A 14,287-nucleotide genomic window follows, 5' to 3' on the forward strand; every position below is an offset into this window, starting at 1 on the left:
TCCTTTACATTTATTGAGGTTAGACTTGTGACCTAAAATGTGGTCAATTTTGGAGTAAGTTCCGTGGGCTGATGAGAAGTACGTGTATTCAGTTTTGTTGGGATGAAATGTTCTGTAGATGTCTGCTAAATCTAAATATTGGATGGTTAGGTTTAAATCTAAGATTTCTTTGCTCAGCTTCTTGCTGGAGAATCGATCCAACACTGCCAAAGGAGTGTTGAAATCTCCGACGATTATGGAGCTGGAGGAAATCAAGTTACTCATGTCTGTTAGAGTTTCTCTTATAAATTGAGGTGCATTCTGGTTGGGTGCATAGATAGTAATAATTGAGATCTCATCATATTGAGTATTACCCTTAACAAATATGAAGTGACCATTCTTGTCCTTCCTTACTTTTGATGGTTTAAAGCCTACTGTATCTGCAAATAAAATTGCAACACCTGCTTTTTTCTGATTACCATTTGCCTGAAATATGGATGACCATCCTTTCACCCTGAGTCTGTATTTGTCTTTTAAGTTGAGATGTGACTCTTGAATGCAACAAATATCTGGTTTGAGTTTTTGTATCCAGTCAGCTAACCTATGCCTCTTTAGAGGACAGTTTAAGCCATTCACATTGATGGAGAGTATTGATAAGTCTGGTGGAATTTTGGGTATCGAGTTTTTCAAAGGTCCAGTGGACATTTTTAATCCTTTCGCCAGTGTGGAAGTTGGAGTTTGATCCGAAGTTTCTGAGTGAGTTTACTTTTGTGGTATAGGATTGGGTTGGTCATTGTGGAGGATAGGTCTGAGAACATCCTGAAGAGCTGGTTTACTTATGGCAAATTTTTTCAACATATGAATGTCATTGAAGTATTTAATTTCTCCATCATAGATGAAACTCAGTTTGGCTGGATACAAGATCCTGGGTTGAACGTTATTTTGCTTTAGGAGATTAAAAGTTGATGACCACCCTCTTCTGGCTTGAAAAGTTTCAGCAGAGAGATCTGCAATTATTCTAATATTCTTACCTTTGTACGTAATAGTTTTCTTTCGCCCGACTGCTTTGAGAATCTTCTCTTTCATGTTAACTTTAGTGAAGCTAATTATGATATGTCTGGGGGATGACTTATTGGGGTTGAATCGTGCTGGGGTTCTGAAGCTGTCTGCTGTCTGATTTTCAGGTTCTCTAGGCATGTCTGGAAAATTTTCTTTCATAATTTCATGCAGAAGGGCCTCTGTGCCCTTGGAGGCCACTTCATCGTTCTCAGAAATCCCTATAATTCTTATATTGCTTTTTTTCGAATTATCTGAGAGCTCTCTGAGTGAGTGATCCGTTTTTGCTCTCCATTTCTCTTCCTCTTTGAGAGATTGGGAGCATTCGAAGACTTTATCTTCAATGTCAGAAATCCTTTCTTCTGCTTGCTGCATTCTGTTGCTGAGGGATTCTACTGTATTTTTCATATGTTTGAGGGCTGTAAATTCTTGCTTCAGTGTGTCTAAGTCTTTGGTGGTTTTGTCTTTAAATTTGTTAAATTCTTGAGACAACTTTTGATTTTCTCCTCGAATTCCTAATTCCATTTTATTAATCTTGTCTGCAATCCAAATTCTGAATTTGATTTCTGACATCTCAGCCAGTTGTTTATGAATGGGATCTTCAATCACATCTGCCGTATCTTTTCTTGCGGGGGTTGATCTATTCTGGTTATTCATGTTACCAGAGTTTTTCCGCTGATTCCGCCCCATGGTTATTTTACTCCTTTTGGTTTTTCCCCTGGGGCTTTATCGAGGGGCCGTACAGTGTTGTGGCCTGAGAAACTGGGGCCCTGTCTGGTGTGGTGGAGCAAAGTGGTTCTGTCTTGTTTTCAGCTGGTTTCTGTTCGATCCTATTGCAACTTCTACTCTCGCTTGAAGTCTCAGCTTTTGTTTGTGTCCTTGTGATCACAGCTTGCCTCAGCGGTGTTGATGTGCATTCTTCAACCTTCTCTCTTGGTGAGGCTCAAGTCCACCAGGATACTTACTAAATTCCTGTCCCTTAACTCTCCTTCTGGACGGGAGCTTCAGTTGAAAGCTGGGTTCAGTCCGCCATCTTGTCTCCCCCTCTACCGAAGTGTCAAGAGTTTAACATTTTTAAAGCATACCCATGAGAGTCATACTACAAATGACTCTCCCTAAGAACCTTCTGAAAGAGGTTCCCATATAAATCCTACTTTTCATAAGAAGAAACTGAGACTTGGAGATGTTATATCATTTGTCAAAGATTGTGCATATGGTACATGGTGGAGGGATTTAGATAGACATTTGCTTGATTCAAAATTTACTTCTCCTTACATGTAATATGTGCTTGAAAACATATTCTAATGCAGAGAGTAGTTAGGATGGAAAAAAAAGATGAATTTTCTTAATTCATTGGGCTAAATCATGTGCTTCGTACATATGAGTTCAGTAATGAGCTCAGAAGTTAGTGACAGCAGCAAAGAAAATATTTCTATCCCAACGTTCCGATAGATCATTTGCTCCTTTCCTAATGAGAAGTCTTCAGAATATCAGTGCCACTGGCCATAGGAGAACATGTGAGAGCACCCATTTATATTATTACACGATCATTTTCACTAGTGAAAAATCTTCAAATTATTCTGGAATATGGCTAGCTTTCCTTTCCTACAGCCCAAAGACACTATAACAATGGAGCTTTAAAATAGTTACATAGAATTAACTACAAAGTTATTCTTAATTTTTGGTATCTTTCATTACTGGCTGGAAGTTATATTAATACGTTGCTACTTTACAATAATCTACTAGACATATGTCAACTCTGGTCCTTCCAAGGACTTTCCTTCTGTATGAATAAATGGATAGCTACAAAAGAAGAAAAGAGGCCTTGAGGAATGACTCAGAAATAAGCCAACAGTGTTCAGCAAATTTCTGAAAAACAGAGGTAAATGAGCATGGATGAATGGATGAAAGAAGGCTGCTGACTAGATTACACAGAGAGCTACAGAAAAGTTTGAAGTCAGTGTTATCTCAGCTGAATTATTGGGAAAATCTGGGCCCAGAATTAGCACCTATTGAAGAAGGCTGATCTTCTATTCAGGGATGAAACATACATAAATTCATGACTCCATGGCTAACCAACATTTATCTCCATGTAGAAAATAGATAGGTCTTCTCTAAAAAAAAAACAAAAAACAAAAATAGCCTAAAGTGTCTGTTAAAAGGATGTATCAGCAATTTTTTTAAATGAAATATTTGAAAATAAATTCAAAGATTTTCACAAAGAGAAAAAGAGACAGAAATTATAGGAAGAGAGATTTGAGACAGTTGTACAGAAGTGTCATTAACAGCTAAATAAAAGTGAAGCCAAGTACAAAAGATTCCAAGAAGAGGTTTCATGGAAAAAGATGTCACAAGTAATCAGCTGGTATTATTGAAAACTGGAAAAAAATAGGGCTACAAAAAGGAAAATTTTAATTTCATTTTATTTGTGATAAGAATACTTAACATGAGAGTTACCAAATTTTCAAATAAAATATATTATTGTTGATTATAAATACAAAGTTTTATAGAACATCTATGAAGCATATTCATTTACATAATTAAAATTTTATGTTTGTTGTACAATAACTTGTTATAGCATATTTTTAAAGAAAGTAAACCTTAGGATGAAAATCTTTGTGTAAAAATCATGATCTATATATAAGATAACTGAAAATATTAACATTTAAATCTGTAATTGTAGCACAAGAAAAGAAAATCCAGTTGTTGTTCTTACTGTTGAAATTAGGAACATTTCCACTGATTAATCCAGAGGTCACAATATTGGACCAAGAAAGAAAACAATTATATTTTCAGCATACTAATTAGTGGTGAAAAATCTTTACATAGCCATAATAATGTAGTTCTTTATGTTGTTTTTCAACTTGTAGAGTTAACTCATGGCTTTTGCCTGTAGAACAGAATATGAATGTTAACAGTAATAACAAGTTAAAGATTCAAGAATAACAGACAAAAGGTAGAAACGTGGAAGAGAGGGTAGAGGAAGAAGCAAAAGATCTAATATTTCTATCTGACAAAATAAGAAGCAAAGTTTTATCAAAGGTGATACATCTAAAATTTTATGTGCAGGCAATATAAATTCATGTTTTGAAATAATCCCTTCTAATCTTTCTAATCTGCTCCCCAAACCGCTTTGAACGAGTCTAATGTTTTTGACCTCAGGGTGGTGAGAATGACCTAGTCATCAAATAGCTACAATCACTCCTATACCAAACTGTGGTAGGCAGAATAATGCACCTCCCTTTTCCCAAGTATGTCTATGTCTTAATCCCCAGAATCTGTGAATGTGTTACCTTACCTGACAAAATAAAATTTGCAGAAGTGATTAAGACAGTGAAATAGGGAGGTGGTCCGGATATAGTCACCAGAAGGATTACCTTATAAGAGGGAAATAAGAGGGTCACAGTTGGAAGAGGAGGTTTGAAGATGCTGCACTTAAAGGTAATGGAATGCACCACAAGCCAAGGACTGCAGGCTGCTCCTAGAAGCTGTAAGAACCAAGAAACAGATTCTCCATTACAGTCTCTAGAAGAAACAAAACCCTATGGCTCCCTTGATTTTAGCACCTAAGACCTCTTTTTTACTTCTGATCTCCAAGATTGTGACATGATAAATTAGTGTTGTTGTTTTAAGATCCTGATTTTATGATAATGTATTACAGTAGCAATAGGAGACTAATACAGTACAAGCCAATTCATACAGCTCATGAAGTGAATGGATTTCTTCCATTACTCTGTTCAAAGTTATTGTCAGGCTTTATGGTCAAAATATAGTAAAGCCCAGATAATATGGATATGCAACTACATGAGGTTTATTTACTCAGTGCTTCTGAGTAGTGTTTCAACCTTCACTAGATTGTGTGAAGTGTTTTAAAAATACCATATGTCCAAGCTCTCCCATGAAACCAATCAGAATATTTGGGAGTAAGGCTCAGGCATCAATATTTTTTAAAAGATCACTATTTGATATTTTTATGAAGGCGTGGTTGAAGACCAGTGATTTACATTACTTGAGAAAGTCACTAAGAGACACAAGAGATCGAATAATACACAGAACCTCTAAAACATGCACGATCAGGATAAGATTTTATTAATAAGGAACATTCTTCCCTTGTTCACCTCCTACTTTACTGTTATATAGTATGTTTCTCTACCTATAATTGCTGTATACTTTTATTTTTACACAATTTCCTTCCTAGAATATAATGATTACAAAGTGAAAATCATTATAAATCCTCATCTAGACATATTGTGGCATCCGGGAATACTGAATGGAGTATCCTAAAACTTTATCTCAGCTTGTTCAACTCCTCCGGAGATCTTAGCGCCTCATTTATTGTGGCAGAAGAATAAAAAATATTCTCCTAGTTCTACTGCCTTCTCTTCCCTGTCTATCCATTAGGTCCTATTAGAGTTTTCTAAATTTATTTATTTATTTATTTTTGAGACAGAGCCTCAAGCTGTTGTTCTGGGGAGAGTGCCATGTCATCATAGCTCACAGCAACCTCCAACTCCTGGGCTCAAGCAATTCTCCTGCCTATGCCTCCCAAGTAGCTGGGACTACAGGTGCCCACCACAATACCCGGCTATTTTTTGGTTGCAGCCATCATTGTTGTTTGGCAGGCCTGGGCTGGACTCGAACCTGCCAGCTTAGGTGTATGTGGCTGGCACCTTAGCCACTTGAGCCACAGGCTCCACACCTAAATTTATTAACTTAATTCATTTTATTTCTACTGAACCTATTACTGCTGTCTATTCATACAACTATTCTTTCTCTGAAAGTCTTCTTTGACTATGTACAAAAAAAAATTAAAAAAATAGCTATATTCAAAAGCAAAGAAAAGCTCATTGTGAATCTGGGAACCAGAAAAGAAATATGAAGCAGCAAGTGGACAGAGTCTATGGCTTACTGAGTACAGATCTGTTAGCTGAGGAATAACGTTCAAGGGTAAAGGGACCAGATGGAAAGGTCATATTGGAATCACAGAGTAGAATAGGACATACCCAACCTAGAAACTAAGCTCAATAAAGCTGTAACAGATCACCAGCAGGAATTATAGTCTACATAAATTGAACTAGATTTATTTTATTGTTGTTGTTGAGACAGAGTCCCACTTTGCACCCTGGGTAGAGTGCCATGGCATCCAAGTCATAGCAACTTCAATCTCTTGGGCTCAGGCAATCTCCTTGCTTCAGCCTCCTGAGTAGCTGAGACTACAGACACCTGCCACAAGGCCTGAATAGTTTTTCTATTTTTAGTAGAGCTGGAGTCTGCCTTTTTCTCAGGCTGGTCTTAAACTCCTGAGCTCTGGTGATTGCCTTGGCCTCCCAGAGTGTTAGGAGTATAGGGGTGAGGCCCTATTTCTAGCCGGAAAAGGATTGCTAAGGAGAAGGAGACTCGACCTTGCATCCAAGGCCAGGGTTAGCCACTTGCTAGCTAAAGTATTTGAACTTGAGCTACTTATTATTACTCTGCAGCATGGGAGTAACACACCTCCAGCATCATCATCTTCTGGCCTGAAGGCCTGAGACAGAGCAATGTATACTCAACTGAGAACCTGAGATGGAGAAAACTGAGTGAACAAAGAGACAGAGAGAAGACAGCAAGAGAGAGTAGAGAACAAATTGCTAATCAAGAAAAGCTTGTAAATTATTATCAAAAGCTAATCCGAAAACATATAGCCAACAAGATCCAAATCAACTACTGAAAGATGAATTCATTCCTGACAGAACGAAATTATAAAGTAATCTGAAAAATGCATCACAAATACATTGAGAATTTCAATGATAAAAGACTAACAGCTACTAAAATAAAAAGAACAAACCCTAAGAAATTCTGAAATAAAAACAATCATAAATCAATTAAAAGAATTATTTTATATATATGAATAATTATAATAATTATAATATATTTATATATTATATTATAATATATATTATATTGATATATAATTATAAATTATAATATATATTTATATATATTATATTGATATATAATTATAATATATTATATAATGCTATAGAATTATAATATATAATATATTATAGAATTATAATATATATTACATATATTATAGAATTATAATATATATTATATATATTATAGAATTATAATATGTATATATATATATATATATATTTTTTTTTTTTTTTGGTGCAGTTTTTGGCCAGGGCTGGGTTTGAACCCATCACCTCTGGCATATGGGGCCAGTGCCCTACTCCTTTGAGCAACAGGCGCTGCCCTTTTATTTTTTAAAATTCTAAAGCAATAATAGATGAACATGGAAGAACCAAGTAAAAATGCAGGATTTTGTTTGTTTGTTTGTTTTGTTTTTGAGACAGAGTTTCACTTCGTCAGCCGTGGCATCACAGCTCAAGCGAATCTTCGTCAGCCGTGGCATCACAGCTCAAGTGAATCTCTTGCCTCAGCCTCCCAAATGGCTGTACTACAGGTGCCAGCCACAATGCCCAGCTATTTTTAGAGACCATGTCTCACTTTGCCTCAGGCTGATCTCGAACCTGTGAGCTCAGGTGATCCACCCGGGTTGGCCTCTCAGAGTGCTAGGTTTACAGGCATGAGCCACTGCGCCCAGCCTAAAAATGCAGGATTTTGTAAAAAGGGGATTTAAAAACTTCAGGAGAAGAAAATAAGAGCTAAACAGAGGTGGAGAAAGAATTCATGATTTAGAAGATAATATCCAGATTACACCCCCGAGATACTGAGAGTTAAAAAAAAAAAAAAGTATATTTTAAAAGGAAGCTGAAAACCAAACAAAACATGGGAACAAATTAAGAACTCCCAAGTTATGTCCAATAGCAAATCTGGAAGAGACTAGGGTGAATTGCTGGGAAGAAGTACTGAGGATAACATGATGAGTCTTTAAAAGAACTAAAAAATAATAATGTGCACAGGTCCTGAGAAAGACAGAAGTAAATCTCTGTCTAGACATACTGTGACAAAGCTGCATATGGTCTCCCAGAAAAAATTACTCTGAGCTGTGTTTCACAAGAAAAATATACAAAGAGGCAAAGCATGATTAAAAGGAAACAATGGTCATCATAAAAATTAGAAAATTTCATTAATTAGCCAGGCATTGTTGTGGGCACCTGTAGTCCCTACTACTTGGGAGGCTGAGGCAAGAGAGTTGCTTAAGCCCAAGAGTTTGAGGTTGCTGTAAGCTGTGACGACACAGCACTCTACTGAGGGTGACATAGTGAGACTCAGTCTCAAAAAAAAAAAATAATAATAATTGCATTAATACATTTAATTACATAATTTCTTTTAAAATATTTACATATATTCTGTAAAATCAAGGTGAAAATAAAATTTATGACTATAGTAGGAAGGAATTAGGCAGGCATTCAGTAAGTATTTTAAGTATAATAAGTTTATTTTTTATTTGAGCAAAAGGTAAAAGTAATTAATGTTATGGAACTTTAAATAAAAATATAAAAATATTTCTGAAAGTATCTGAAATAAAAAATACAACTTGAAATTTTCTAGTTAAATTTAGAAATTTAACCAGTATAAAATTCAAGCAAAAAATTTAATACCAAATATTAGGGAAAGGGAGGAAAGGGGGAGTTCGTGTATATGAATCACATAGATAATGTTTCAGTTAACAAAAAGAAGCACAATCATATTATCTAGAGATGCATTTGTTAAGTACAAATAGGAAAATGGAAATACTTTATTTAGAAAGGGATAGGATGCAAGATTTTTTTTGTTTTTTGTATAATCCTTCCTTGTACTATTTTATTTCTTACACAATGTTCTTAATGAAAGTAAACAAAAAAAGTTCAATGCAAAATGTTTGTGGAAGTAACACCTTTGCTAAAATCTAACACTTCACTTTCATTGATATCAAATACATTTGTTTATTATAAAATTGTTTTACTATTAAATTGGGCAGCATTTGCTTTTATAGAATGTAGTTTCATATTGTCTCTATTTAGTTTATAAGCTCCCTTCCCTGAGAACCACTGATTTTTCTACAATTAACTATGTTTAAAATATCCCCTTTACTTTGATTAAATCCTATTAAAATTAATAGAAGGAACAGGAAAATTCAACAAAATCACCTGGATTCAGGACAAACACTAAGGTAAGTGTAGGAAAGTGCTAAAGTTCTCTATGTGGATTTTCAAACAAGTATCTCTGAACTTAAAAAATTTCCACGAAATGATAACTGGGCGTTGTGGCGGGTGCCTGTAGTCCCAGCTACTCGGGAGGCTGAGGCAAGAGAATCGCTTAAGCCCAGGAGTTGGAGGTTGCTGTGAGCTGTGATGCCATAGCACTCTACCGAGGGCCATAAAGTGAGACTCTGTCTCTACAAAAAAAAAAAAAAAAAAGAAAAAGAAAAAATTTCCACGAAATGGAAAAAGAAATTCTCAAGAAAGGTAAGAGAAATTTTTCTAAATTTAGATTCTCTTTTGAGATGGGTCAGAGAAAGCTATTTCAAACTCTCTGTTTCTTCAGAGGGAATTTTTAAAGCTACTTCAGTACCTTTAGTTCAGTTTTTTTTTTTCTTATGTTCATTTTTCAGTGCCAAAGTATGCGTCTTTAAAAATTTAATCAAAGGTAAAAAACATTACCCCTAATTCCACCATACAAATCCAGTTTCTGTGAGTTTCATATTTGTGTGTATAAACATCCATTTTTCTTCATATTTTAAATTTCCATTTATGTGATTTTATTTGGCTGCTTTTAAAATTCCTTTTTTTTTTTTCCACATGAATTTATATTTATTGCCTTAGTATAATCAATAAAGGGGCTTAGACACAGTACCATTCCAGTACATTGGGCACACTTAATGCCCAGATCTTCATGATACAAGAGGGCCTTCTCAACATGGCTATTCTTTTCTGGCCAAGGATGTAGTCTTAGTATGGAGCATAACTTACCAATAAGTTCCAAATTTTAAAAAAGGAAAAAAAGTTATCCTGGCACCTTAAACAAAAGTCAGTTATTGTACCACAATAAAGTCCAGCTCAGTGGAATGATTTACATTCTTCACTCTAATTTGAGTGCCTTTTCCAGTTTGCTATTGCTGGCTACAGGCAACCAGTCAGTCATGGGAAAGAGAAAGTATCAGATTATTTTATCTCTTCACATCTATTTCTAGCCTTCTTCCTTGCTTGCTAATTATAGTCTCTGATATCTCTAGGATGGTGGAAAGAATAAGAGGCATTGGACCGGGGAGTTCCCATTTGGCTTTGCAGTTGTGAACTGGGTTTGACACTTTATTGCTGTGTATGTGAATTATGTCACTCTTTCTTTCTTCCAGATGACCTCCAATGGAAGGACATGATACAAGACAGCATTCTCTTCCACGTGCGGTCATCATTTGCCTTTCTAATCTGCTTGCATGCCTTGCTTTAGACAGATTCTTGTACTTTATTTTATTTTATTTTTTTTATTGTTGGGGATTCATTGAGGGTACAATAAGCCAGTTACACTGGTTGCAATTGTTAGGTAAAGTCCCTCTTGCAATCATGTCTTGCCCCCATGAAGTGTGACACACACTAAGGCCCAACCCACCTCCCTCCATCCCTCTTTCTGCTTCCCCCCCATAACCTCAATTGTCATTAATTGTCCTCATATCAAGATTGAGTACATAGGATTCATGCTTCTCCATTCTTGTGATGCTTTACTAAGAATAATGTCTTCCACTTCCATCCAGGTTAATACGAAGGATGTAAAGTCTCCTTTTTTTAATGGCTGAATAGTATTCCATGGTATACATATACCACAGTTTGTTAATCCATTCCTGGGTTGGTGGGCATTTAGGCTGTTTCCACATTTTGGCGATTGTAAGTATAATCATGCTATCTACAAAATTCTGGGTTTTTAGATAATAAACATTTCAATAAGCAACTCAACATCTTTAAGTCCTTTTGAGAATGGCATATTTTATTCCTAAATACATAACTATTGTATTTATTTATTCAACAAATATATTCCATGAACTAACATATGCCAGGTACTGACTCTTGTAGGTTCCTAGAGAATGAGGCTTACACATTAGTAGGGAGACATCCGTACTGGAGATAATAAAAAGTGATTTATATAGTGTTTTGGAAAATGGTAAGTATCATGAAAAATGTATAGAGGGGCGAGGGATGCTGGACAAGATTCCAATACCAGGTGGGAAAGGAAGGCCTCGTGAGATGGCATTTGAGTGAAAATCTGAAATTCTAAAGAGAGTGATGATCCTTGTGGATATCTGTGCAATGAGTGGCCCTGGCCAAGTGAACAGCCAGTGCAAAGCTTACCTGGTTTTTACCGAAAGAACAATGCAGCTAGAAAATGGTGATAAAGGTGAAGAATACAAGAGGCTGAGTGATGAAATTTGGGTGCTAACTCTTATTATAAGAGAAATAGGAGCCAAACCCCCTGAAATTAGTTTCATTGGAAATTCGAGCGAAACATTTAATACTGAAGAACTAATTTGAGAAAACACTATATGCTGTATTGTAAAGAAGAAACTTTCAGATCATTTCAGGAAGGACTGAATGACCTTTCAATCTGTAACTTCTAAAACTGGACTCTGTACAGCAACATTTTATTCAAAAATGCTTTTGGAAGAAAAATGTAATATAATGGGATTTGTCACTGAGTTCGGTATGACTCAGCAGGGTATTTAATCTGCCCTTGATTTAATCTTGAGACACTTGATGCCAGGGCATTCTGACTATGATCTCTGCTATGGAATTCTCTGTTCAGGTTGTCTTTTCATTTAAAATTAAATTGAAAAGTATCTATTTGTTGCTGTTTCCAACCACCTGAAAATGCAGAGATGTATTCTTGAGTAGCCTGCACAGTATTCTTGGACTTCTCTCTTCTTTCTGTATATTTTGTTGATGGGTAACCAGAGAAGTAAAGTCAACTGGGTTTTGGTTTTATCATTAAAGTGACAGTCACATAATTTTTTTAAATTGTTATGCTTTTGATTGCATTAATGATATTTGGAACAAACATACTACATATCAGGAATCTACGTGGATACGCTGAGTAGTAGAAAGGCTACCTATAATCCATTCTATCTTTTATAGTTGATATGACCTTGATTCAGTTAATATTTATTGTGTGCTTACTCTGTGTCTGAGAGTGTTTTAGGCAGTGCAGACACACACAAAAATAAGCAATCTGTGGTTTCTACCTTCATAAATTTTAAATGAATAAGTGAACCTAGTGCTGGAAGTTCTATGCAAGAAGTCCAAGATGCTATAGCAGCAGATAGAGGGGGCATCGCATCCAACTCTGAAGTTCAGTGTTATTCATGGCGTGTTTCAAGTGCTTAAGTGCACTTGAATTCTTGTGTACTTGTATATTCATATACACTCAAACACAAGCTTGTATTTCCTGTTTTAAACACTAAGATAGAATGCCCATGGTGCCATTTTTCCTAGCAAACAGGGCTTTGTAACCAGAGAAGTGGGTCTAGTCCTCATTGTGAAGGGAAATTCAAGGGACTTGTTTAATTAAATAAAATAAACAGGTATTTATCATTTCCACAGACTTTGCCAAATTTAAATAAACTGATCCTTCATCTTATTAGAAACTCTGTATTCTAAGCAGATTTCTAACCTAGGATGCAATTGCAACAGCTATTTGAAGTCAAGCAAATAGTTGACTTCATCTCCTTGGTTTCTAGCAGTTATACAGAATCGTAGTACATATGGATACCCGATGGGTAAAAGTTAAAAGCCATTGTAAATGAAAGCCTTAAAGTTCTTCAAAAAAAAAAATAATAAGATGGACTGCCTGAAATAAATATTGTGGACAGCTGGGATTGGGGCTGTCCACATAGGGGCTACATCTGCAGCAGAGGACAAGCCTCTGGTTTCTCTTTCTTAGGGTAGGCTGATCTAGTGATCTAGTGATCTAGTGACAGTCCCATTACACTTGGGGCCAATGGTGATGGAAGAAAGAATGTTCTTCGTGATTATTAGTTGTCTACCTGGTCTTCAGCCAGGACCTTATGTATTCCCAATGCATAGTTTTTCTATTTTCACAATCATTTTGCCCTCAGGAAAAGCAAAGAACTCTAACTTGTGTCTTATTGACAAGTAGTTGGGTTTTTGTTATAGCAAACTCATAAAGTAGAATTATTTAACTCCCATTCCCTGGAAGAGAGAAAAAGACTCAAATATCAAGAAGAAGTCTCAACTCTTGCCTTGCTGAAAGGAATTAGAAGAATAAGTTCATGATTTTGAGTAGAAATTTTTGTATGGGCTATAAACAAATGTAAGAAGTCTTCAGAATTTTCCTGGAGGAATAGTCTAAGAGGAGCCATGAAATATGGCGTGGAATTAGCCCCAAAGAGGAATGATGGAAGAGAGAAAACAGATTGTGCTAGCTGGAAGCAAGAGACAATATGACACCAATCAAGAAATAAAGAGGATCAGGTTTAGTGTGAGTTTGGTGGAGAATGTGAGAGTATAGCACACACTGGGAAGGTCTGCATGACCATTTGAGAATAAAAAACTGGTAAATGTGCAGGTTTTTTCTGGAGAGTCTCAACTCATCTCAATTATGATTATAAAAATTTTCAATAAAATTGGAAGATCTCACTATTTTTCATGGAGATGAGAATGAAATGCAACTTTTAAATTTTGAGCTTAACTTTAAGTCCTAAGAGCTTTTTTTCATGAAATATCACTATAAATAGAGGGGTAAAGTTCTTATCTCATAGAAAAGAAAATCTCTTTGTAACAGTTTTTTCTTAATATTTAGACGATATACCGTTCCTTTTGACTTTATCTTTCTCATGTTACATTTTGTTCAGTCAGATTAACTTAGCCTTCATGTATTTTGAAGTCTCGTACTAGGTCACCTTAAACTGATTCCTTTTTCCTGAAAAAAATTCTTTTTTATCTTTTCATGCAATGCAAATGATACCAGACAGTCGTTATTATTTCTATTTCTCTACCCTGTGCTACCTGCTTGCCAGTAAGGTGTGTGCATATGAGTGGCTGAGAGTAAAGAACAGTGAATTTGACAGTAGGCTTGAGGGATGATGTCTACATAATAATCACACACTATAAAGAATATAGGCTCTAGGCACTCAGATCTAAGCTTGAAACCTGGCTTTTTAATTTAAGACTACAAAATTTTGCGAATATTAATTTTCCTAAGTCTCAGTCTTCTAATACACAATGGGAATAAGTTCATTACTCCAGGGTTGTTATGGCTATTAAACATTTATCGACTGTATATAAAGTATCTGCAACATAGTTTAGACTTAGTA

Source organism: Nycticebus coucang, chromosome 7 (assembly GCF_027406575.1).
Source record: "Nycticebus coucang isolate mNycCou1 chromosome 7, mNycCou1.pri, whole genome shotgun sequence".
In the NCBI taxonomy this organism is placed as follows: domain Eukaryota; kingdom Metazoa; phylum Chordata; class Mammalia; order Primates; family Lorisidae; genus Nycticebus; species Nycticebus coucang.